This window comes from Paroedura picta, chromosome 1 (genome assembly GCF_049243985.1).
Source record: "Paroedura picta isolate Pp20150507F chromosome 1, Ppicta_v3.0, whole genome shotgun sequence".
Lineage (NCBI taxonomy): Eukaryota > Metazoa > Chordata > Lepidosauria > Squamata > Gekkonidae > Paroedura > Paroedura picta.
Window position 1 is genome coordinate 93,780,765 of NC_135369.1, and position 24,290 is coordinate 93,805,054.

At 42.2% G+C, this 24,290-nt stretch overlaps 1 protein-coding gene across 3 annotated transcripts in view; it reads left to right on the forward strand.

Annotated features, from left to right (window-relative positions):
* PRKN (parkin RBR E3 ubiquitin protein ligase) overlaps positions 1-24,290 on the forward strand; it is a 951,947-nt gene that overhangs the window by 788,847 nt on the left and 138,810 nt on the right. The gene's annotated exons all lie outside the window — the stretch shown is intronic.

The following is a 24,290-nucleotide window of genomic DNA, read 5'->3' on the forward strand; positions in this document are numbered from 1 at the left end:
AATAGACCAGCAGTGCCAGTTTTTTCTTGGCAGCTATCCAGTAGCAGCACCTCAGTGGTAATTCAGAGTGCACTTCCTATCTGTTCTCACAGTGTTTGGCCTAAGGGAACTGGGGCAATAACAGCTTTTCCAGAATAATTTTACACCAAGCAGGAAATATTTTCTTCCGTCTTGTTTTGTGCTGCCTTTAAATTTATTTGAGTGTTCCCTTGGTTTTATATTAGGAGGGAAGGTTACTAATCAAAGTACCCCCATCTTTGGTGTTCCATTTTTCATTTTGAAGCAATGTATTTATTATGTATTTAATCCATTTTAGTAACATTCAGGCATCTTTGCTTCTTCTGTCTATTCTTTTGTAATAATATGACCAGGGCTGAACTGGTACAGTGGTATCTTAAAGGTATTGTCTGCTTTGCTCTTCATTCTTCTTAGTATTTCATAGAATTTCATTTCGTTTCATTTTGTAGATTGATAGTTGAGTAGTCTGTTGAATGCCTGCCCCTTTTATTCATTTTTCTCTGTACTTTTTCAGTGTTGGGTTATGAAATCGACCCTTTAGTATAAGTGAATCAACCTCACACATGCTTGATAAGCTTGCAAAGCTATTGTCAGAATAACATTTATCTAAACTGTTATGTTATTTTAAATTGAAACAGAAAAAAGAAGTAAAATGTTTCTCTGTGATGGATGTTTAGATGGAGGTCCCCAGATCCTCCTTCTAGTTCTATAAAAGGTATCATACATTTAATAGAGAGCCATAACTGACACCTCCCGGTCTCCATTGTACAAATGCCACTTGCCTGTTTGGTTGAATATCTGAGTTATCATAACTAGATTGAACCTTATGTACCACCAGCTTAAAATGCACCTTGCCTTTACTTCAGCAACTACCCCTGAACCTTGGCAGTTCTGATAGTCAGGCATGGACTAGAACAGTGGTCCCCAACCTTTTTCAGGCTGGAGACTGGGGGGGGGACAGAGGGAGGCCCAGGGACTGGGACGGAGAGTGAGACATGGGCACCTGCGCACCGGCACCTGCACACCAGCAAGTGCGCCTCCCCCCCATCAGCGTGGTGCTCGCTGCACCAGGAGGTCGATGATCGCTCCCGGTGCAGCGAGCGCACACCGCAGGGGGGGTAGGGAGGCGTGCCTGTTGGCGCACCGACGCCTGCACCTCTCCCACCACCGCAGCCCGGTACTGAGGCCTGCACGGCTCTATACCGGATTGCGGCCCAGTGGTTGGGGAGCACCGGACTAGAACACACCCAACATAGATGGCTACACTGAGAAGGGGAAAGCCAACCAATTCCCTCCTCCTGCCTGTTCTGCCATTGGCTTTACCAACACATGAGACAGTGATGAGTGATTTTGCTTACTTGCCTCTCCTCTGTCATCTGTGTATTATGGCTTTTAATACGCACTGCTCTCCGAATACTTAGCATTTCTTTTTCATGGCTCATGAATGCTATAGGGAAGGTAAAGCTGGGAAAGATCCAATTTCCAGTATCTCCCATTAACTCTCTGTACAATCCATTCAATTCTACCTTATTATATTCACATATATTCAGTGTTCAGATGTTAACTATGTTAACACATGTTGCAGTGAAAAGGAACCATTCAGTTCTATTTTTTTATGTGCGGTGGTTTGTTGTCTAATTAACTAGTCCATCAGATGCCCATTGTTTGCAGCCTACATAAGAGATGTACATAAATTATTAAATTCTGGGGGATGGGAAGCCATATTAATTTGCTGCAACTAATACCATGAAGTCTTGAGGCACCTTAAAGACTAACATAATTATTGTGGCATGAGCTTTTGTGAATCAGATGTCACTATTATATGCTTGAAGTGGAAGTGCCATTTTGTTGATAGAGGGGTTCATTGGGGAAGTCCAGAAAGCCTAGTTTCCATAGGTTTGAAAAAGGGTATTTTAGATCCTTGTGGCCCAAGATGTTGGTAGCTAAACCTGGGACCTTCTGTATGCCAAGCAGATGCCCTGCCACTTGAACCATATCCCCTTCCCTAAGAGTACCACAAGAATTTTACAATGTTTGAGTCCAGTGGCAACTTTAAGACCAACAAAGTTTTATTCAAGCTATCAGCTGAAGAAGTGTGCATGCACATGAAAGCTTATACTTTGAATATAATTGTATTGATTTTAAAGATGCTACTGGACTCAAACTTTGTTATACTGCTTTAGACAAACCCACCTTAATCTATCTTCACAAGAATTTTAATAACTATAAAGCACTATCTGAAGGCAAGGCAAGTTCCTTCTTTTTATAGTATCCTGTCAGGTAATTCTTTGGAGGTTTGTGCCTATTCATTCTATTGAGCTTTGTAACTAGACATTGTATATGAATGAGTACTCCTAAAATTAGAGGGTACAGCAGACTCCATTGAACTATAGCTGTGCACACTGCATGCACTTACACAACCTCCTAAACTGTGCTGCTGTATTACAATCACTGATGCTCATGGTGTGTACTGATTCCGTGTACTAGAGAGACTGCATTTTCTCTCACATTTAGAACTAGCAGCAACAAGTTTTGGTTCAGTAGGTAGAACAGTAAAATATAAGAACTTTTTATTTCCCTTCCAAGAGTAAATCTATCACTGTACCTACCACTCCCAGCCAAGAAGTAATGTTAAGTGGCACATAAATTTGCGGGTGATGGCTGGCTTTGCTAATGGGCTTGGTTCCATTGGCTTAACATCTCATGTCATTAGAGAATAAGAGTACTTCCCATAACCTAAAGTGTCTTGAATCAATTCCAGGTAATGTCTAAAATGCAAAACCATTTATCAAATCACTAATGATATGTATCCAATTTGCCAGAGTCCTTTCAACAGCCGTTGACTATATAGCATTTTCCTTCACACATACAAAAGAATAAGAACTAAAATAATGCACTTTGTTTATCTAGTGTAGGGAAGTAAATGGGATGTAATACATTCCCATAATGGTGTCCTCATATTGGAATAAGCTACAAAATTACTGAATCAAATCATGTTTTTCTTTCCCTGTTCAAGGAAACTGCTTCTCTGTTTACTTTTAGAGTCATTTCATTTTCCCCTCCCTCACTTTCTTCCGTTTTCTCCTTGAGCCATTTTTATCAGTTTTAAATAGGTACTGGCTTTCAAAAATACTGATTTCACTAACATTTTATCTATAATGATTATTTTTCCAATTTTTTAAGGAATGTTTTATGGGCTAAAAAATTGTTATAGATTAAAATGTAGGTGATTTTTTAATGTGAAAGTTACTTTTCAGGGGTGCAAAAGAGTCCATGAAGAAAATCTTACATTTTTCTCCATTAAGTCATTTAATGTGTCAGTCATTAATATGAGGCACACTCTCCCCCCCCCCCACACACACACACACCTCCTCCATGCATTTAAGAATGGTGAAAACACTGTCTGGTACTGGAAAAGCAGTATTAAGCTCTGAGTTATAAAGTGTATAAACTGTCACAGGTATAGGGTACAGATATATGATTTCAGGAACAGGTGGCACTTGCTAACACAGCAACCAACCACTGATGGAGATGGCTGAGCCACAAGGTGATGATGTTATGTCAATGCCCAAACCAAATTTCTATTCTCTGGTATTGCCTTGCCAATTATCATAAACATCATAAAAGACAAGATAAAATATTAGAATAGCAATAGTGTTTTAGTTACTCTTTAAAACCACTGCAATTCGTTTTCATGAACATTTGAAATCCAATTTGATAAGGTATTTTGTTGCTATTTTTATTAGGGTTGACTACAGCTGTTTGCTCTGATAATGGATTTTGTTTCCTTCTGCTGCTGTCCCCAAACCAAATTACTGTAACTAATGTTGCGCTGTAACTTTCCCCAACTGTTTGCTGCTGGAAGCACAAAAAGCAAATCAATCAAGACAGAATTATTAACATTTTAGAAATCCAGTTAAGCATCATGTTGAAGAAAACTGTTGGCTTTAAACCTCAGCTATTTAAAACTACAGTATTACTGAGAAGACTTGATGAGGTTTTCCTTGGGTTGGAATTTTCATTTTTGTTAGAACTGGTAAAGATAGGTAGCACAGGCATGATAGACCAAAACAGAAATGTGTTGCTTTTTGGAGACCATGTATACGTTTTATTACTGGCTGATGGTCTCCATTATGTTGGGTAGAGATGATCTGGATTTTGCCCAAGAAAGCTTTAGGCAAAATTGGAATATCTGGTTAAAGGCAGGGTGCCATTTCTTTATGTTGGGTAACAAATGGAATTTTTTCTCGTCGTTATTGAGGCTGTTTGTTGTCAATTCAGAAAGCTGTAGAGGCTTGCTGGAGCATTAGAGGAATAATGGAAACAGCCATCCTTTTAGGACATATATGCAAGCTCTGTGATACGAGATGAGAATAAAAAACTTGTCTTCTCACTGTATAAAGCACAGGGATACACTGCCTCCCACACAAGAATATCAGAGAAAATACAGTAAACATAGCTGCAGCTTGATATGGATTTCCCCCCCTCCTTGGCGATTCAATTTGGCTTGAGCGCTCTCGCTCTCTCCATCTCTCTCCCTCCCCCCTCCCAATTATGGCATATGTCTGTATTGGATTATGATGAGAGGTAATGTCAAGTCTAATTTGTTTAGATCCATTAAAAAAGAGAATTACTGAATCTGATTTATGCACCCCTGTTTTGAAAACTGCAGCACCTCAATAGCCTTTGATCTCAATGAGCAAAAAGATTGTTTTCTACCAGTTTTTAAATTAATTTCTAAGTATGTACAGACACTTTCTACTGCAGTAAAATTTTCTGCAGAGAAGAGGGCAGGAGGATGGTAATTGTAGTAAGATGCAAACAAAGAGGGAATTGGAGTAAACTTAAAGGCAACAAAAGAAAAACACATCCCTGGATTGCTAGACATAAGATTGTTTTTGGTTGGGCTTTTCGGTGGCAGGGGAGTGGGGTGGAAGGATAAACAGTTTTCTAAGGGTAGTGAGCTTTCTAGCTGTTTCTGAATGTGCTCCAGGCCTCTTCAGTTGTACAAATTTACCCAATTTGTAGGCTACATAAATACTGATCCGGGGAAGTAATACATAGATTGTCCATGCATGTTTGCTCCTCATTGGCCCATTATGCACGGAGTGGAAGGTCCGCATTCGGGGTGGAATGGCGGTGGCTAAAATCACCAATTATGCACGCTGCAGGCGGCAACTGGGCGCAGAGTCAACGTATGCCGCCAAAAAAGCCGTGTTAGCGAGATGTAGAAGAAAGTGGAGCTTCCCGAGATCAGGGTGCAACCAGAAGCGGCTCCGGAGTAGCCGTGTGCATAATCGGATATTCTGGGTTTTGCCGCCATTGCGTTCTGTCCCGTGCGTAAGCGGTTTGCTTCACTTCTTCCTCCTCTGCGTTCTCCATGCTGCCGTTTCAGTGGCCGTGCATAATACATTTTTTCAATGTAGTATTTAAAACTAGCTTTGCAACGACTTTTTGTGTCCTTTTTTCCCTTTTTTCATGCATAAATGTCAGCATATTTTTGGTCTCCTTCCCTGTGCCCCTTTTCTGCTCACAGTCCCTTGTCCACCAATGGGAGCTCGAGGTGCCTGCTGCTGATTGTCAGTGATCACCTGGCAACCAAGAAAACTAATTACCGTGTAAATGAGGAGGATTACTTCTCCGGTATGCGTGGCATTTCCTGTTACAACCTTCCACAAATGCTCCTGAGACTACAAAATTCCACCTCTGATCAGTCACCATGGTGGGTGGGTGGGGGTGTGTGCATTTTTTGACAGTTTATCAGGCTGGCGAAGTGGATGGGTCTTTCCTGTGCCACCTTGTTTGGGCTCAGCAGCTCTCTGAAATTGTGGCCTTGTCTTGCAGGGGAATGAGGAAGCAGAACTGCTTCAGGCTATGGGTGGAGGCTCCCATTTGCATGGGGACCTGTGATCTGCCATGCTCCATCCTGCCCACTCTCTACAAGGGACAGTATATCTCGGAGGGGGAAAGGTGGTAATTTAGGCATTCAAAAACCTGTGCGTCCCCATGGAAATTTCTTGTTCTAAAGTCTCTATGTCCATGAACTACAATTCCCATGAGATTTGCCTGCAGCATTTGCCAGAGTGGTGATCAGATGACATTGCATCACAATGGAGGAAGTTCCTCCTCCCTCAGTTATGGTTGGAACTGTTTCTAATGCATAATCACTGCAAAAAAAACAAAAACAAAAAACAACGCAATATAAGAGCACATGTATAAATGGGTATGTTTTAAAATGTTTTTTAAAGGACAATTTACGAGGGTTGGTTAACTGACTGCAGAGAAAACTGGTGCATGCATAATACCCTCAGAATGGACAAGAGTTTCCAGTCTAACACAGCTACTGTCAAGTTGGGAACAGGATCCCAGCATAATCTCTACTAATTTGTAACATGAGCGCACTTCCTCAATAACAGCTGATTTATGACAATCCCATGGGATTTTTAAGGTGAAAGACATTCAGGGATGGATTCCAGTGGGTAACCATGTTGGTCTGAAGAAGCACAACAAAACAAAATCAGAATCCAGTGGCACCTTTAAAACCAACAAAGATTTATTCAAGGCATGGGCTTTTGAGTGCAAGCACTCTTCCTCAGACTATGAACTGACCATCATGACAGTTCATAGTCTGACGAAGAGTGCTTGCACTCAAAAGCTCACGCCTTGAATAAATCTTTGTTGGTCTTTGTTGGCCACTGGACTCTGATTCAGAGATGGCTTGCCATTGCCTGCTTCTGCAGCATAACCCTGAATTCCCTTGGTGGTCAGCTATCCAAATAATAACTAGGGCTGATTCTACTTAGCAGCCAAGATGTGATGAGACTGATCTAGCCTGGGCTAACCAGGCCGGGGGTATTCCAGATATTCCACGTATACATACCATGAAATTAACTTTTTAATATTATTTATGAGTTGTCAAAAATAGACTGTATTCTGGTGATGTGTTCACATCTTGTGCCTTGGTTGGGAGGGGAATTTGGCAAAGTTAGTAGTTGAGGTGAAGATGAGCATAGTTGTCCTCCTGTTGCTCTACTCCCCACCTTTCCCAGCAGCCCCTCTTCCTGTCTGCAAAAAGGTCCACTGTTCATTTTGGGTTCCTAAAACTCTGTACTTTAGGTGTGGCCCTACTTGCCGGGCCGCGAGAGCCTCGGCAGTGGGCTGCAGCATCCTCTCTCCGCCCCCCCCCGCAGCGAGAAGCGTCCAATTAGCTCGCTAAAGTTGCCAATTAGCTCGCAGCCCAGTGAGCTTCTTGCTGCGCATGTGCGTTTGTGCCTGCTGGGGGCGCAAACATGCACACACATGGCAGTTTTATGCATGTGCGCATGCACGGAGTTACTGCGCGTGTGCGTTTGCACCCCGCATGCGCGGCCCCTCCAGGTTGCCCTCTCCCCCCCACCCCTTGGCAACAGGCCGCAACCAAAAAAAGTTTGTGGACTGCTGGCCTTGAGGATCATTGTCCATGGGATTGTGATGGGTCAGCACAACTTCGCACCTAACAACAACAAAGGGAACCATAAATGAACAAACAGTAAGTGGAGGATTTGCAGAGAATGTCTTATGTCAAATCCAGAAGCACTAGCTCTTGTCCACTGGCTGATCATTTTTGTAATTTATTTACAAAATTAATTTTTCACTTGCCTTTCTCACTTGGACTCAATACTAGTTACCATATGGTGAGTCAATACAATCGACAGGAAGGGATATTACATGAACAATGCAATAGGAATTATGGCTGCAGAACTAACTGGAAGTCTAAAAACAAAACTGAAGCAAAGCTTAAGTATTAACAAGGCACATTAAATGATGCCAGAATTACATAGCAGTATCCTAGTTTCAGCAAACCTATACACAGTACTATAGATCAGAGTTCCTAATATAATAATAATAACAATACATCTCTATAGCCAGCATGACTTGAAACTTGCAGTTATAAAGCAATGTCAAAGTAGCTAGCATGGCTATTTTGTACCTGAGATCAAATTCTGTGAGTTCAGGATTGACAATAAATGGCCTTTCTCTTTCAGCGTTGACTAGAAAGCATTTCCAACTGGTCGAGTTATTAACCCTTGCTCGGTGATGCAGAGTAACAGCTCCTTACAGCATTATTCTTTCCATGTGTATGTAATTATCACCTCTAGAGCAAAGTACGATGCTTCAAGTTGTGCTTAAAATCATTTCTCAAAGTGGAGATTGGAAAATATCTTTAATTACACTTAGTGGAGGTAAGTTGTGAGTGCTGTTTTAATCTTCTGGATGGCTCTGAGGATTAAAATTAAATTTATGCATTTGCATAATAAAAGTAATGTTGTGAAAGAAAGCAGTTTGAGTGTGTGAAAGATAATTGCATTTGTGCGCATTGCCTTGGGGCTGTCCTTATTGGATTGAGCTCAGCACTAGATATTACACTGCTGAAGCAGTATGCATTTTTATGTAGCTGTGCAATAGAATTTAGATTTTATGCACAATTAGGCATGTATTGATGTATAGCTTGTATGTAGGCTTAGGCAATAAAAAACAGAGTGCGACTCTCCAGAGTAGCTTTTTTCTTGGAGTGGGGGAGGGAATAGAGGAGGTGAAATTCAAAGGCATGTAGTCAGGGCTCCTGGATTTGTAATTGTAATTGTAGCTTCTTTCCTGCTTGCAATCCGGTTACGTGCAGCATCAATATTCCGTGGTGCATGACCTGCTACTTCCCTGTGCTCTCCTGTTAAGGGGCTTCCAATTCAGACAATGAAAAGAAGAAGGCTTATTACATCTTTCTGACAGGAGATTTTATTCCCCTCCCCCGGCCCATTATAGAGTATGGAAAGGAAGCCAAATATAGTTTCGATTCTCACAACACCCCCCAATCAGTACTTTCTCCATGCTTCAAGTGACCAAATGTAGGTTTGTGTGAAGATCCCTGTAATTGCTCCCCTTCTCCAACCAGCTCCTTATATTCTGACTTTCACTCATGCCATCTCTCCTGTGGAGTCTTGTGCCCAAATCATTTGGAAAATCACGCTGTGAGACTACAGAGGCAAATACAGCTGAAACCCAATACCTCCTTGTAGGTCCTTGAGGTATTAAATTATGTCAGATGAGGGAAGAACTTCAGGAAATATTAAGATTCGGTTCCCAAATGTAATTTTTTTTCCTGGTAGCCATTCTGATCTTTATGGAATGCAAAAAATAAGTCCGCAGGTATTTTGTTTCTGCATGCTGAGTTAAGCTCAAGCAAATAATTAATTGCAGCCTTTTAGGTGCAAGGCAATTTACACTTTGATACATGAAAGCACTAATGTTTTACTTGAATCAGAATTTTCCTCTTAAGAGTGAGATCATTAATTGCATCAGGATCTCATTCTGAGAACAAAGAAGGGAAGCATGATGTGCTGGCATGTCCCCAAAAATTGAAAGGTAGATGGCAGAGATATGGTATTGATTAAAAAGTATAATTGTTTAAAGTTCTAAGTTTTATTGCTGGGGCGGGGGGGATAGGCCAATTTACAATTCCACAGAAGTTTAGACCTAACTCCAGGTTGGGAAATTCCTGGAGATTTGGATATGGAACCTTGGGAAGGCGGGGTTGGTCACTTTGGTTTGGTTTAAGGAAGTCACCAGAAATGAGTGAGGGCCTTTGTCACAAAGGTGTTAATGGTTGTCTGTTTTCTTTCGTGGAATTGAATTGTCAGACCTGGCTCCTAATAGCTTTCCTGTTCTGGAGATGGCAGTTCAGAATGAGGGAAATAGATTTAGGGTGTGTTGCAAGCCAGAATCCCTGTAGTCATCTAATACTTCATGACACTCTAGAAACAGGAAAAGAACCATGCAAAGGTACCCCAATAAATACCTCAGACCCAAAGTAAAAATGCTAAAAGATCAGGGTTTTTTTTAGATCAGACCCAGAGGAAATAACTAACATTAGTTAAAATACAAGGAAAGGCATCCTTTGTAAGAATGTTCAGCCAAAAAGCAAACATTTTGATTAGCTGAGGCCAGTTCAGAATCTACCAACCTACTCCCCCACCAAAAAAGGGAAATTAGGTACATAAGGTCTGGATTTTCCCCATAACTATCAGGTAAGGTTTCTCCATCTTCAGTTTACCTCCACCACCAAGGAGCACTCTTCAAGACTGGAAGTTGTGATGTCACCTCCATTTTTCTCAGTCTCTTCCTCTTTCTACCACTGAGGTACAAGTTTTCTATACCCTTTTCCTCTCATCATTCTGACCCAGCTACTTGTTTCTGCCACGATGCCTACCTTTGTCTCTCCCAAGGGCAGGAGAATGGTGACAGAGTCTAGAGCTTCATTCACTGCAATAAGCAACCAACCAGCCTGCCTGCCTGCCATGAGATGGCTAAGACTTTATTTGTGCATGCTGGCAGGCTGGCAGGGTTACAAACACTGAGAGGGTTGAGCTTCCCTCCCCACAGAAATAGGCAGCCTGTCTACCCTGCTATCACTATGTGCGTGAAAACAAAGGCTGAAGCTTGTCCCTTGCCCTGTATGAAAGAGCTAGCATATACTTAGAAGATGCAAGATATGTCAATGATGATGAAGTATCAGATCATCTCTCTGTGTATGAAAGAAACACAGGACTTGAGAATTCTTACACATATTTAATAAATAAAAAGTCCACTCATTATATGTAAAACATGTCTATTTCTAAATAATACCAGAGTGTCAAGGGAAGTTAACTCTGCTGGCTTCTTTCCACCTTATCTCACTGCTGCTTGACATATATTAATTCCGATCCCATCATCAAACACTGGCTGAAAGCAGCTAATATACCAAGGTAAAGTGGGGATTTTCAGAGTTTTGTTGCCACACTCTATTTTCGTTTAAAAATACACGCATGTGCTGCTTAAGCATCTTGGTAATGGAAGAAAGTTAATTCATTAGAGTTGTTATTCCTTCCAATGACTGTTCTACAAAGGAGATGATTATTGTCTCTAAAACAACCAAATTTCATTTTTGCCTCCAATATGGCAGGGAGGATGGGTGGTGGTGGTTCTGTTTGTGGTAACCTGTAATGTATTTTCTATTTAAACAGTCTTTCTATCAGAATGTTTTTGTAATACAACTAGCTTTAATGCCAATATTTAAAAGTGTTTCGAAGTACAGAAGATTGCTCATTTTACATGTATGAGCAGATAGCACCTTATTTTTCTAACCTTTTGACTTCTTTGGCTTTTGTTACTTCAATAACCTGTGGAATCAATGGCAATCACACATTTGCCACTTCTTGTGTATACAAGCTTGAAGACAGAAAATGTGTTCATCTTCGAGCCAGGACGTGGCAGGAAGCCCTCACACCAGCTCTCATGATGGGAGACTGGGAGCCAGTGGCAGCAGCCCCACCTTAGACAATGCCAACTCTCACTGCGTGGGGATAGGAACTGGTAGCAAGCCACCCCCTGTAGCTCTGGTGGTGGCAGCAGGCAGCATCCCTCAGCCCATGGGGAGGCCGGGCAGAAGGGTGGGTGATGGCCCACTATTGAGGGTTGCAGTGCTCCTTGCCCCACATGGAGGCAGGGGGAGGGCAGGTGCCCAGCTTGGAGACAGGTGGCAATCCTCACTGTGTATGGGGGCAGGAAGGCTGGCCAGAATGGTGGGCACCCGTGTGTTGTCTTGCAGTACTCCTGGGCTGGTGCAGAGGCAAAAAGTCTGACAAGAAGTGCAGGTAGCCACAGCAGAGGCTTGTTGCCCCCACAGAGGCCAGGAAGTGCCCCTGATTGGTCCTCAGTGGGGGAGGGCCCCCTACCAGTGAGAGCCAATCAGATAACATGTGGTGCTTCCTGATGGTGCAGCAGCAACTCTAATTGGCCTTTGAGTGAAGGGCCCTCCCCCCGAGGATGAGACAGAGGGCTAGCACATCATCAGAGGCACCCATCACATTTTATTATATATAGATACAAAAATATATAAATACTAAACTAATAATGAGCCTCTTGTGGCACAGAGTGGTAAGGCAGCAGACATGCAGTCTGAAAGCTCTGCCCATGAGGCTGGGAGTTCAATCCCAGCAGCCGGCTCAAGGTTGACTCAGCCTTCCATCCTTCCGAGGTCGGTAAAATGAGTGCCCAGCTTGCTGGGGGGTAAACGGTAATGACTGGGGAAGGCACTGGCAAACCACCCCGTACTGAGTCTGCCAAGAAAACGCTAGAGGGACATGACCCGGTGCTTGCACAGGGGATACCTTTACCTTTATCTTTTACTAAACTGATAATTAATTTTCTCATTTATATTATTATTACATTATTGTTTATTTATTTGATTTCTTACTCACTGCTCTCAGTGATGCTGACTTGCGGCAGGTTACAACAATGAAATCCCATAACAACACTAAAATAATCCCTACCATAAAACTTAATCCACCAAGCCGGCAATTTCCCAATACCCTCAACAACCCCCGAACCCCAGTGCCTCAGGGGTTAATAGTGGGTTAACCTGCTGCCCTAGCTAAATTGAGGAGGGGCCCCTGATCTTAATTTTATTTATTTATTTATTGTATTTATATACTGTCCTCCCCTCAGGCTCAGGGCAGTTTACATAAAACACAGAAAACAATACATGAAACTCAGCTTTTCACAATAAAAATAACATTAACATTAACTATAACAGAGGTAATAGGGTATAACAATGCAAACAGGTCCAGATGAGAATGCATGGGTGGATTTCTGGGAGGGAGCAGGGGCCCTGTAGATGTTACTGGTTACCTGATCTCAACCAAATGCCTGGTGGAAGAGCTCCTTTTTGCAGGCCCTGCAGAACATTGAAGCTCCATCAAGTCCCTTAGCTCTCCCAGGAATTGATTCCACCAGGACGGGGCCAGGACTGAGAAGGCCCTAGACCTGGTCAAGGCCAGGCATACTTCTTGTGGACAAGGCCCTGCATGGGGGAATAAAGAGATAGGAGGTCTCAGGTATGTTGGGCCCAGACCGCGGATTGCCTTGAAGGAAAATAACAGAATTTTGAACTTGCTCTGGTATGTAACTGCCAACCAATGCAGCTGCCTCAGCAGTGGCTGGATATGGATTCCAGTGAGGACCCTAGCAGATGCATTCTGTGCTAGCTGCAATTTCTGGGTCAAGGACAAGGGCAGGCCCGCATAGAGCAAGTTACAAAAGTCAGTCCTGGAGATGACCGTTGCATGGATCACTGGCTAGTTGCTTCAAGGACAGGTACAGCGCTAATAGCCTCACTTGGCATAGATGAAAAAATGCTTGCTGGGCTACTCTTGTGACCTGGGCCTCCATCAATAAGGAGGTGTCAAGAATCACCTCCAAATTCCTGGCAGATGGCGCAGTGTTAAGTTGTACTCCAGCTACACAGGATAAACACACTTCCTGGTCTGCCTCCCTTCTCTGGCAAATGTATCCAAGGGGAGTCAGGCTGGCTGTCCTTTAGGATAGTGATCCCCAACCTGTGGGCCGCGGACCACATGTGGTCCTTCGATTAATTGGAGGTGGGCCCCGAAGGACGCCTTCCCCCCCCCCTGGCCCTTTACCTCATCCCCCCACCCCTTTACAACATATTTCATTGTTGTGGCATGTCTGTATCTTATTTTGAAGGGATGTTTAAACATTACCATAGCAATCAGAGAGCACTAGGGCAGCGGTTGAGAGTAGAGGAGTAAACTACCCCCCCACCGGGCGTCAGTAAAAGGCGTTGAGTGGTCCCTGGTGAGTGGTCCCCGGCGTTGAGTGGTCCCCGGTGAGTGGTCCCCGGCATTGAGTGGTCCCCGGTGATAAAAAGGTTGGGGACCACTGCTTTAGGAGATAAAGCTGGATGTCATCCATACATTAGTGACAGCCCAGCCTGTTAATTATGGACCAACTGGACCAAAGGGCACATAAAGATGTTAAGAACATGGAGGAGAGAACCGCCCCTACACAATTCCACATAGGAGTTGGTAGGGGCTAGACAACTCTTTCCCCACTGCGACCCTCTGTGTCCAGTTCTGAATGAAGATCAGCCACTGAAGGGCTGCCCCACATACCCCAATCCCAGCAAGGCATCAGGCCTGCAGCTCATGGTCGACAATGTAAAATGCAGCTGACAGATCTAACATCACGAGGATGGCCGAACTGCCCTGATCAAGCTGGTGCCAGAGATAATCCATCAGGTCAGCCAACACCATCTTCACCCTGTGGCCAGGACAGAAGCCCAACTGGTATGGATCGAAAGCCTAAAATCATGGAATTGATGTTACAGATTACAATGTTACACATTAAAATTCAATTTCAAGAGGTTTTTTTGCATACCTGCAATACAAGCCTAAACAGAGTTATACCCTGCTAAATCCATTGGAGTCAATAGGCTCAGAAGGTATAGCTTTGTTTAGGATTGCACTCACAGTTATGTGGTGCATGTGATTGTCTGACTGTTCTGTTCTGATAGTTTACAGCTATATGCATGTCAAATGGCAATATGCGTGAACTGGCAACTGCTTTAACTTGTCAAAAACATACCCTCAACAGAGTTTATTTGGAGATGATTGGTGGCATGTGAAAATAGTATTTGATTTTTATGTACTTAAATGCATCAAACTTAGTAAAAATATGCATTTAGGTTTCTGGAAGCGAAGGAATGGAAGCTGTAATTTGAGTGATAAAATATATACTTTAGGTGTTTTAGGAAATTAATTACTTATTACTGGACATTACTGAGTCCTTGCTGTCCAGATGTCTAGTGGGAATAAATTCTTTATTAATTGTAACCTTGTAAAGTTCTTTACTAAAATCTTCTACAAGTTAATAATAATTTGAAAGGGAAAATAATAAGCTCTGTAATAATTTTCTAAGTATATGACTATAAATCAACTGTTGTGGAAGTTCTTATATGAAGGGTAAAAGGTAAAGGTAAAGGTAAAGGTATCCCCTGTGCAAGCACCGAGTCATGTCTGACCCTTGGGGTGACGCCCTCCAGCGTTTTCATGGCAGACTCAATACGGGGTGGTTTGCCAGTGCCTTCCCCAGTCATTACCGTTTACCCCCCAGCAAGCTGGGTACTCATTTTACCGACCTCGGAAGGATGGAAGGCTGAGTCAACCTTGAGCCGGCTGCTGGGATCGAACTCCCAGCCTCAATGGGCAAAGCTTTCAGACGGCTGCCTTACCACTCTGCGCCACAAGAGGCTCATATGAAGGGTAAATTATGTCAAATAATTCATATTGTTTTAAATAATTTGTTAAAAGAGTTCCCTGATGAGCTGCTGTGACACTTTCCATATATATGCTTCAATGATATACTGAGTGATTTGTGTTATTATCTTTTCTGTAGTGGTGGCAAAACTTGGAAATCTCAAGGAGTCCTTGGAAGCAGAGTCTGAGTTAGTTTATCTAGAATCTTCTCCATACCCAAGTATCACTTGGATTGTCTGCTCCCAATCTCATGGAGAGACCCGCTCCTCTATGTTGCAGTCTCCCAAAGAAACAATACTAATTCAAAAGTTTATAACCTTCCATAGCTTTCAAATGAGAACCAGGTAAAGATAATTAACTCTAATGAGCTGAATTGATAATCATTCCTTTACAGATAACAGGATAGATCCCAATTTGAATTCAGACCTCCTGGGCCTAATGTGTTAAAGTTAAAGATCATGAATCATTCACAATGTAAAAGAAGTTGCTATGTATCCATTCCTGACTATTCTTTAATAATATCAAGACCAAAGACAAGTTAAAAGAATATAAAATGAATACCCTTTTTTCATCTGAAGAAAAGCGGTTTTATTGTGTCAGATTATAAAATTCTGAGTAGATATGAAACATTCACTTGAGGGAGTTTTTGCAATTAGAGTATAAGGCCAAACTCTAAATCAATGATCAGCATAACAGCCTAGAAGCCTCTTTTTATGGATTCCCTAATGGTCTCAGAATGATTTTTAAAAGTAACCCTGCTTATTATTATTGCTTTCCAAAAGTAAAAATAGAATTTCATAATCAGTTAGATCTTAAAACTCCCTATAAATATTGCTCGGCTATTGTACTAAGGGTAAATCTTATATCCCCCTCGCTTTCCATTGAGAGTCTTGTTTTTCTGTATATAGCTGGAGTAGATATTTGGCTGTCAGCTAAATAATTTACAATGTTATTTTGCTTGGGATTGAGTGTACAGGACTCCAATGGAATTTACCCCTATAACTTGAGCACTGCATACAAGCTTTTGCTAATTAGTAAGTAGCAAAAGAATCTGGGCGCCAAATCCCTCCAGCAATAGAATGTACTTCCAGTTTAGAAAGGTGGGACTCTGAATGTTAGTGTTCTTCTTGTGTCATATGCCAGGCAAGAACATTTCATTGGTCCTTGTGTAAGGTTTCTTTTGTTCCTTCTTTCCTCATTCATTTTAAGTGATGTATCTGGCAAAATTAAGGCAACCAGGAGATATCTGCAGGGGGCATTTTTCAACTTCCCTGATGAAATAGTTTTTTTGTGGGGAGAGGAGAGACACGGTTTTCTAACTGATTTCTGCTTCCCCTCCCCACCTCCCAGCAGAACAGAAAGTATTCCAGTGTGTATTATGCATCACAGAAAACTCACAAAAAAGACTGCCAAAAATGACATCTTATTTTTAAATTTTTAACGTGGAAATATTTTCACAGCGCAAAACCCATTGTTTTATTTTTGTTTTTGCATTGCAAACGCTGCCCACAGTTTCAACAGCATTTTATCGGCAAGGCTTCTAAAACTAGCTTTACAGTGACTTTTCTTGGGTTATGGCACTGACAATCTTTTTTTGTGGCATAAATGTCAACGTGTTTTTCGTGTTCTCCCCTATTCTGCTCGCAGTCCCTTGTCTACCAATGGGAGCTCAAACACCTGCTGTCTACCAATGGGAGCTCAAATACTCTGCCTTTGCCAGCCATCACATGAACATTCCATTTGTCCTGGCAACTGCGCCAACTATATATCTATGTAAACTAGTAGAAATCACCCTGTGGTATTCATGGCATTTACTCCTTCCGCAAATGCTCCTGAGATGACAAAGCTCTACCTCTGATCAGTGACTGTGTGTGTGTGTGTGGGGGGGGTGCTTTGTCCACCTGCTGCTGATTTCTGCTTCCTCATTGTCAGCGATCATGTGAACGTGCAATTTGATTCAATCTCCCACTGCCCGTAATAGGATAGCCGGGGTGTTCTGCTTGGCTTTTTCTTAAGAAGGAAGGGGCTTTGCCTTAACTCTGAGTGGCTCTCTGACAGCCAGTTTAGAGCAATTTCCCCCAGAAATCAGTTCTTCGTAGCTTGATTTCCTCACACCAAGGCTCTCTGTCTTAAAAATACTGGCTACAATTGAATTGCTAATTGCAGACAAAGCTAGTTGGGATGTGAATGGTATTGCCTAGGAATGGAATTCCCTCCGTGAACTCTCACCCCCCTCCCAAAGTTACTATATGAACTTTTAAAGGCGCATAATTATTGGGGGGGGGGACACAACACAGTATCATAGCACATGCATAAATAGGAATGTTTTAAAAACATTTTTAAAAGATCAATTTAAAAAGGTTGGCAAACTGACTATGTGGAAAACTGATACATGCATAATAGGCCCAGCACACTTTCTAATTCAGCTTGCTGGTGGAAAGGTTTGATTCTTGGAGTTGAAAGCAAACAGGATTCACTTTCTGTTGTAAACTCCCCTTCCCTACTGTCCAACTCACTGAAGTCTGGGTGTGGAGCTGAACATGCCACCAATGTGCTTTCTGCTTTCCTGATCAGCTGGCTGATGGTGGTGGGAGAGAGTTATAGAGCAGAAAGTATGCCATGTGTACTTTCAATTCCTACCTGAACTTCCAGGGTTCATCAGCAGAAAAGAGATGTCTCTTCCCACATAAGTCCTTGCAGGTTGCTGGTTGAATTTTCTATTTTGTTGTTTTCAATTAGTTATAGTCTAGTTTTAATTTACATAATAAAGATCCCCACCCCATTTAAGCCCAGATTCAACAAAAACAGTTCCCTCCCCCCGACATCAGTAAAAGATGAGAAGTTACAAATGATGGCTCAGCATAGAACTTCAGAATGGGTAGTTCCTATGTTATTGCTGAGACATGTGAACTGCTAAGCATTTGTTGCTCTGAGTCTTAGAAAGGCTTTGTTAAATCCATGGGTTCAGTAAGACAAGGACTCTCAGCTCCAGCAACTTCACTGGAACCATAAATACCAAACAGTATATGGTATATACTGGTTTTATTTAGTTGTATATTCTGAAAACCACCCTTGAGACAGTATTTCCGAGAGGGGAGAGAGAGAGAGAGAGAGAGAGAGAGAGGAACTCATATACACATTTGGGACTTCTGCCAAGACATGCCATTAATGGAGGCCCATGATTGAACCCTAAGTCTATCTCTGGATTCTTTTGTTAATCCTTAAGCCTCTTTTGTTATAGGATAGGAGCTCAGGGCCAGAAAATCGCAAGTAAGGCCTCAGGATCCAAGCCTTAGGCCTAAATCTCCAGGTCTCCTGCAAGCCTCTTGAATTCTGCGTACACAACAGTTTTCAGGATCTTAAAGCATATCACTGCTCCCTCACAGTAAGGTGTTCTCATCAATTTGGGCTTGTAGTTTTACTGTAGCTAACTTGTCTGAAACACATTATCAGCAAGATACTGGCATATGAGGCTTTCAGAGTTAATTTAAAGAGAAAAAGGGAGAGTGCAGAGAGCTGGCAAAATGTCAGATGCAGCACTCAGTTGTGTAGTGCTTTTCCCTGTGGAGTCATCATGACCTTGAGTGAGATGCAGGATGAAAGCTGAAAAAACTGTCAGTGCTTTGGCTGGCAACTGTGTGTTTTAAGCAAGGGAAGAACAGTGATTCACTGGGCCACATGAGTTTGAGAGCATGGGAAAAGAAAATATCTTTAAATTATGCTGACAGCTAAAACAAATGCAATACCTTAAAGACTCTGTCGCATAAGCATACTAAGTCAGGCCATTAGTCACTTTAGGCAGGTAGCATTTAGAAGGTCCCAGGCACAGTCCCTGGCATCTCCTGTTTAAAGGATCAGGTAGCAGGTGATGTGAAAGATCTCATACTGTGACCCTGGAGTGCTGCTGCTGGCCTGAATAGACAAGATTGACCTTTGAATGACCAATGGTCTGATTCATGTGTGTCTGCATGTACTCTGTTTTGCAGCAGTTACCCAGAACATCAGGCAGAGGGCTTTTCTTACCTTGCTACCTAAGATAGGGATACCAGGGATTGAACTAGGGACTGTTGCAAACAGGGCATGTGCTATTTTAAAAATGTTGTTTTAATGTTTTGTTTTAATTCATTTTTAAAATGTGTATCCCACTTTTCTGCCCTTACAGGGGCCACCAAGGTCTCTTGCAATTTAAAACATACCTGATAACATTACACTGTATAATACCCCCCCCCCCGATACACACCCTTACACTTCATTTAAACATTTCAGCCACTGCACAACACAAAGTGTTGGACTGGATGGACCATTGACATGATCAAGCATGGATTCTCTTATGTTCTTGTGTTTGTAAAGGATTAGGCTGTCTTTCATATATTTTGGTCCAAAACTGTATAGGACATTGAAGGTTGAGACCAGCACCTTGAATCATGCTTAGAAACAAATTGGAAGCCAGTGTAGGTGGGAAAAGACTGGAGTTATATGGGCCCTATGACCCACATCAGTCAGCATTCTGTACCAGTCGAGGTTTCTGAGTACTTCTCAAAGGCAGCTCCACAAACACATTGCAACCTTCAAATAGCCAGGACATAGACACAATGGTCAGATCTTTTCAGCCCAGTAAAGGCTGCATCTGTCTAGTCAGTTGACAATTGAAAAAGTCAGTCTTGGCAACTGCTGCCATCTCCTTATTCAGCAATAGGCCTGGATCCAACAGCAACCACAGTCTATAGACTTGTTCCTTCAAGGGGAGTACAACCCCATTCAGAATGAGTGACCTTAAAAACCGGGTCAGACTTTTCACTTAACATGGGAATAAAGGGAACTTGCAAATATAATACCTTCATACTCCCACACACATGATGCCACACAAACTGAAACTTGTGATAGGCAAAATACTTTTTAGATTAGGATGCTTTCTCTTTCTCAAGAAATTAACTGACATTTCTGTTCCAGAATACAGGCTAATTTAGGTAAGTCTGCACTGTTCCCTATATTTGTACCTCTAAGACTCCTTCGGGGCTCCAATTGGTACAAATGAACAGGATCTCAGAATACATAGGCAGCGTATATCACAACTAACAGGTTTATAACATGTGTATGAGCTTTTTTGATGGTTCACGCAGGAAAAAGCACACCAGAAATTTTAAAAAATCTATAGCTGAAAGGTTAAATATCAGGTGGAGGTTTCATTTTTCATTTATTGTGGGTCAAATAACGATATTATCTGCGTAGGCTATTCCATTCCCAGTTTTTTCGTTTGCTGTGTCAAAGGGTAGAAAACTGAGAGCACTAGGCAATTTGCCTCAGCCCCCGGAATTTCTTCTAACCAAGACTAACGCCATCTTGCCTGCATTCACAGAGATTTCAGGGTTTCAGTGCTCAGTGTCAACTTGTATACTACAATTTCTTGAAACGTGATGATCACTTGATGGATGCAGATATACCAAGTGCTTACATTTAAAATCCCCATTTATTTATTTAACTTAGAAATATGATCTGCTTGAGATTATTAAATGTTATGTGAATCTTTACAGACTGTTAAAGAGAAGATCTGTAGCTCTTCTTGGTTACCACTTTTCCTCTTTTTCTTCTTCAACTTAAGGGCATTGTTTTGTTGTTGTTGTTGTTGTTGTTTTAATTTCACATGCTAAATTTCACAAGTTAAACAGTGCCTAAGCATCTTGTTACAGGAGATAATGATTTCTGCGCCTCAGCACTATCACAGTGTGACATCAATGGTATAGTGGTGAGAGTCTTCACTGTAGCTAGAAAGATCCTCATTCTAATCCTGCTCTACCAAGAAACTCATGAGATGAGTTTGGTGTCCTGACATACTGTCAGCCTAAGTTATTTCACAGTGTTAGTGTGAATTAAAAATTAAAATATGAGAACCATGTTAGCTGTCCTGAGTTCTTGGAGGAAGGATGGGATACATACAGTGGAAATAGGCACTATTGAATAACATGGGACTTACTTGTGAGTTGACCAGTTTTTGATTGCTTCCATAATCAGTTATTGTAGGATAACACAGTTACAGAGTATATGCAGACATAAGGAATTAGCAGATGGGCTCCTAGATCTCCGAGCTCTTTTCCTAAAAAAACCTGAGCATTTTCTTCTTTTTTTAAAGAAATGAACCTTTGTTTTTAACAGGGGATGACCAAACTATACTGTGATCTGGTGTCTTAACAATAAGAAACAAAAAGGTGACGAGGAAAACAATCCTGAATAGAGTTACTTAGAAATAAGTTTTATTTTCCTTTATAGAACATGGTGGTGCAAAGTGCCATCAATTCACAGCTGATTTATGGTGACCCTGCAGAGCTTTCAGGGCAGATACAGAGGTGGTTTGTAACGCCTGACTCTGTGTAGCAGTCTTGGACTTCCCTGGTGATCTTCCATGCAACTGCTAACTGGAGCTGACCCTGCTGATCTTCCGATGAAATCAGTCTCGCCTGGGTCATCAATAGGACTGACTCCCAGGAAATTGCTGCAGTCAAGCCACCTATGTTCATATAACCATTTTCATCATTTGCTTTATTTTATTTGTGACACATATATCGTGAAAAAGTTGACATGCAGGCCAGCTGACCAGATGAACACTGTTACATATCCTGCGAAGGACTGGGCAGGTGGCCTTTTTATTTCATTATGTTGTCAGTTTTTAGTGACGACAGGACTGAGAGTAGTTAGCCCCTTAGCTCTGCATTAGTCAGGGCAGACCAAACAGTATAGCAACAGCTGTTCCTGCTGGCTGTGTCATGTATAATATATTCATGAAAGACCTAGAAAAAGGATACAGAATAATTCAGCGGTTAAATTCGAAGCTGTCTGTATATGGTTATAGCAAACATCTTAATTTAGGGTAGTGAGTGATGAAAGAGCAAATAAAAGGACAACTTTATAAGCACTGGGGAAAAAATAATCCTAAGGACATAAATGGCATTCTTTGAATTAGCTGTTTCTTGTCAGGGCAGAAATTGTGGTGACTTGCACATAGCTCACACAGCTCAATCTACTTCAACTATCACAGGGAAAAACAGAACACTCAGATCTTATTAAAGGTAAAGGTATCCCCTGTGCAAGCACCGAGTCATGTCTGACCCTTGGGGTGATGCCCTCTAGCGTTTTCATGGTAGACTCAATACAGGGTGGTTTGCCAGGACCTTCCCCAGTCATTAGGAAAGTGATAAAAACAGAAGCTTGTGATCTTATGCAAATTTGTAGTAACCAAATTTTTCGTAACCAGACAACTTGTTGGTATTCACAATTCCTTACTCTTTAGTGGGGTGGTGGTGGTGAAAGAAATACAAACTAGGATTCTAAGAGACCAATGTACATACTTCTTGAGGGGTTTTCAACATTTTCATATTTGTATCTCCTGTGCTTCCCCTCATGGGACTGCTTCAAAGCAGACCTGCCATGGAAGAGTTTTCTACAAGCTTCTAGAATCTACAGCTGGGTGCTCCCCCTCCTCCTCACCACAGAGGTGCTTTCAAATTCCATTCCCACCCAAATGATCATGTGGCAAGGGGTGGAGGGAGCACTCTTCCTTGAGTCCTTTTTCTACTGCTGTAGAGAGAGGGCATGTTACAGCTTTGCAGAGATTTCTTCAATGGAATCGTATGTTTTCCCTATCGGTTTCTATGATAATCCAGATGACACTTTTAAAGTAATGTCTCAATAGTGGCACAAAAATGGCACAAAATGCTGAATATGATCATGTGCTTGGGGGAAGAGCACAATACTTCCCCTTGTTACCCATGTGGCCTTTCTATCCCAAAAGCACAACAGAGCCTCTTTATGAGCACTTGGAGTTTCCAAAACTATGGATTCCCCTCAGAAAAGGTCCAGGACCCCAATAGCACAATCAAAACCCAATGCCAGAGGTACAGCATAGACCCCAAGAATGGCCTCTGAACCATCTCTAAAGAAAGGAAAAAAATAAGCTGAAACACTCAACTTCATTAACTGCTTGACCCTGATAAGACTGGCACCAACTTTATGCCTGAACTGATTGTGTGGATTGCAACAAATTGTGGGAAGCCCTGAAAAATTTGGGGGTGCATTTGATCAAACCGAAGTAGTCAGTCTACACAAACCAAGAAACCATTGTATGTACACCATTTGGAGACACTGACTGGTTCAAAATAAAGAAAGGAGTGTACCAAGGTTGTATTCTTTCCCCGTTCCTGTTTAACTTGTACGCTGAGATCATTATGAGAAAGATTGAAGTCAAAGAATCAAACACTGGGGGGCTTTACGCACCGGGATCTTTGTAGCAAATTGGTCACTGAATGAAAAATCGCCATTTAAAATAGTGGAATTCGTCGTTATGCATACCTGCCTTTGTAGTGGAATCCAGTTGCGTTTTGTAGCGTTTCCCACAGGCTTCCGGTCTCGGCAAAAATCACTAGAAAGGAAGCGCTATTGCCAAGCTCGTCCCGCCCCTGGCCGTCAAGCAGCCAATGGGCAGCCGTTAGCATGCTCCCAAACAGCCCCTTTCCCTTTAAGAAAGGGTTTTTAAAAAAAAAAAAACAGACCCATTGCAACGAATCTGTGTTAATTCGTTGCAACGGAGAGACCCATCTAGCTGCCTAGTGTGTTTGAGCTGTCGTTTGATCGTTGCCACGCTCCCTCCGAGTGAAAAAAAAAAATCCCCCCCCCTCTCACGGGCCCGATTTTCGGCTGAATGAATGTGTAAAAAATAAAGTGAAAATACATCAGCAAACGGGCTTCTCTGTTCTTTGTGCTTAGTGACTGAAGGGGAGGGACTGAAGCCGGGGAAGCCTCTAAACTGAAAGAGGCTCGCTGGTGCGTTTATCCCTGCTCGCTCGGAGAAAAAAAAAATGGCGATCGCTTCGCCGGAAGATCAGAGAAGAGAGCCAGGGGGAGGGACTTTGTAGAAACCGCAACAATGTTAACGCACAGGTCTTTTTCGCTAGTGTTGCAGATTGGTTGCACGAGTGTATCGCTTTCCGGAGGGTGAATCCACTTTGGGGGATTTCCCTGAAAGCGCTACAAGGAAGCGCTTTTTGCAGATTGGCTTCAGGTGTGTGGCAGATTGTCGACGACGTTGTGCATAACAGCAAATCAGTAGCGTTTTCAATTGGCAACCATTGTGCTATTTTGAAGGCGTGCAAAAAG